This window comes from Morone saxatilis, unplaced genomic scaffold (assembly GCF_004916995.1).
Source record: "Morone saxatilis isolate NCDOM2014 unplaced genomic scaffold, NCSU_SB_2.0 Contig1, whole genome shotgun sequence".
NCBI classification, from domain to species: Eukaryota; Metazoa; Chordata; class Actinopteri; family Moronidae; genus Morone; species Morone saxatilis.
The window spans coordinates 3663365-3666465 of NW_023339651.1; positions in this window are offsets into that span (position 1 = coordinate 3663365).

Below are 3101 nucleotides of genomic sequence, written 5' to 3' on the forward strand. Positions count from 1 at the left end.
CATTATTTACAGAGTCCCAACAGTACCGTGGAGGTGAATGGAATATAATGTGTGAAGCTTATACCTATAAAATGTTTAAAAACTTTTCAGAAACAGTGTCCTCCACTATCATCAGTTTTTATCAGGACAATTTCTTTTGTAGAAAGTAGTTCCAATTGTCCATTATTTTTTATTTACCTTAAAGCTTTGATCTCCACAAACTAAATTCTATTCAGTTTCTATTCTATTCATTTTGTAGTAAGGTCTTGGCATAAATTGCAGCCTGGGCAAATAAAACCAAAATTATCTGAAAGCCTATAAGAGGTAAGTGAGAAAAGGGTGTTTTTTTCCCCCGGGTGAACTGAACCTTTAAGGGTGGTCTTTACAGTGAAATCTGTGAATACAAATAGACTCCAACTTTGAAGCGACACCCATTGTTGTAGTTTTATTGGGCTCTGGCTCTTGTGTCTTTGTCTGCGTGAGACGCTGGTGTGAAGTGAACTTGCTGGTTTTTGACGCTGCATGAGAAAAAGGTGAGAAAGCTAACGTGGATACAGCATTGTTTGCCATAAACAGTGCAGCTATAGCCGGGGAGTGGGCTCAATTGAAATGTCTGCAGACAAACTCTTCCACAGTGTCTCTGATTGCAACTGCCTCACTTCCCTGGTTTACTGATCTGCTGTAGTCAAAGTCTGCCTCTGACTCAAAGTCAATACTGAGACTTATTGTACTGTTAAGGTGACACAAGATTTCTAAGTATGATTACTTATGAAATTCTGCTTTACCCACAATAAGAGCACCACCCAATGAGAATAGCATTTACAGAGAATATAAAATGACTTAAAGATCCCCTCTAGACATCTCTGCTTGGAATAATAATTTGATCTGATATAGTTTTTCCATTACTTACTTAAAAAGAGAGACTTAAAAGTAGATTACATCTACTGCTTCTCCCTCATTAAAAGAATCTAAAATCTATGAAAAATGCAAATACTGTTCATTTCAAAAGTTTAACAACAAGAGACAATATGTCTCCTACTTCACTGATTGTGCACTGGAGGCTTTAACATTTCACATCAGACTTATATAAGTCGCATATTGGACCACAATTGGCTTACAAATTAGTTGTGATGACAAAATCGATTGTACACGCAGACTTTAAACTCAGATTTAAGGTGAGCACAGGGAAACTTCAGCAGACGAGTGAAAACAGCCTTCTAACGTCAAACTCTGCACATGCATCATTCTGCACAGTGAAGCTCAAACATCCAAGAGAAGGAACAATAAGCAAGACACGCTTTTTTTCTGTGGTGGGGGACTTTAAACAGGATTTATCAGGTTGATGTGGTTCACATTAAATGTCAAAAATGAGTGGCATTTCCCCTTTAAACCTCAACATCAAAGCACATCAAAGCAACCGACACAACAACATTCACACCTCCGGGTGCAGTTCTCATTTTTACTTGCAGCTTTAAACACATTAGTCCCAGTGTCCTGCTCCAGGTCAGCACCAAAAACAGGCACAATGACTCGCAGCTTGTGTTGTTTCCCTCCTCTTGACATACAGTATAATTACTCTATTAGGGCTCACATCATCATTGCACTTATTAAGTCTACCAGCTGACAATTGCCTCTGACCGGGGCTCATTTCATTGCTATGTGCCTTTGAGTGACACAAGCCAAATAGCCTGTTTGTTTGCATTGGCCGCTGGCTGGCACGCATGCTACATGCCAACATGGCCAAAATAGGACATGCTCAAAGCTAATAATGTCCCGTCTGTGTTCTCTCTGGCCTCTTTTTTTTTTTCTTCTTTGGTGTTGTATGGTTTATGAGCATGTGTGTTGCATCAGAAAGTTTGGGCTCTCTCAAGTGAGATTCAGCTAAACTAAGGAGGTCATCTTTTTCACCAAAGCCACAGTTTTATAATAGCATTTGAATAAAAGCGCATTAACTTTGTTGTAAAGCTGTTGGACTGACAGAAAACCTGGAAGCATTCCTGCTTTTTATGAATGATGGAAAGGAGCATATGTGTATAATTCCTTAAGAGTTTAATAAAATAGGAAAGAATATCATGTATTTTTTTTTTTGGTTTCTGTGTTCACAAATCTTTTCTTTCCAGACAGACACATCATCAAACCTTATGACTGTCATTAATAATGGAATCATCACAGAAAAGTACAAATTAAGTGGAAAAGCAGCCTGCAGGCAAATCTCACCTTCTGTGAGCCATGTCTCTTGGAGTTGGCTTAAATCCTGGAAGAGGTCTGAACCGAAAGATAAAAAAAGAAAGAGTACATGATGAGCACACAGCAGAATGACAGGCCACCAGTTAGACCACTAGCTCACAAATAAGTGTCTTATCCCAATCACATTTAAAATGCAGTAACTGAAGCCTGACATCGGCTTGGGGTTGATACACCATGATGTAAACATGCAGCATGTAAAGAGACCAGAGGCCAAAATTGTGAGCTTCCACTACTTTACCTTCGGATTCCTGAGGGGGCAATTCTGTGTCCATGTATTTCCTTTTCGCTGCCATCAACAGTCTATTTAGGGGCCCATTTCCATGCGACTTCTGCAAAAGCCACAGATGTTAACAGAGGAGAAGTGAGAAACAGACTCCAAACTGCTCATGTCCAACACATCAGTGTCAAAAACAGCAAATGCCATGTTTAATGTGGCGTGTGTAGAGTGAAGGAACAGCCACCACTTGGACACATTGGACAAAAGGTAACAAGAAGTAATAATAATAATAATAATAATAATAATAATAATAATAATAATAATAATAATTTGTAATGAGCTACAAATGAGAGCCTACTGCAGCTATAGGTGAACTTCAAGAGCTCCTCAGAAAACAACACATTTCTCAGTTGTGGAGGCAATCTGGGAAAAACAAACGCGCTGTTTGCGTCTGAAGAAAGTGACCATTTGGCACACATTGACACGCTCTCCAGCCAAAGTATCTCGCGGACGAAACCCGCTGACAAACATTACTAAATGCACCACTTGCTATGCTTTAGTTTGTGGAGATTTTGTGTTAGTTTTTAAAGCGGGGTGGGAAAGAGTTTTTCTATTGCGCGCACACACACAGAGACACACACATACACACAAACATACA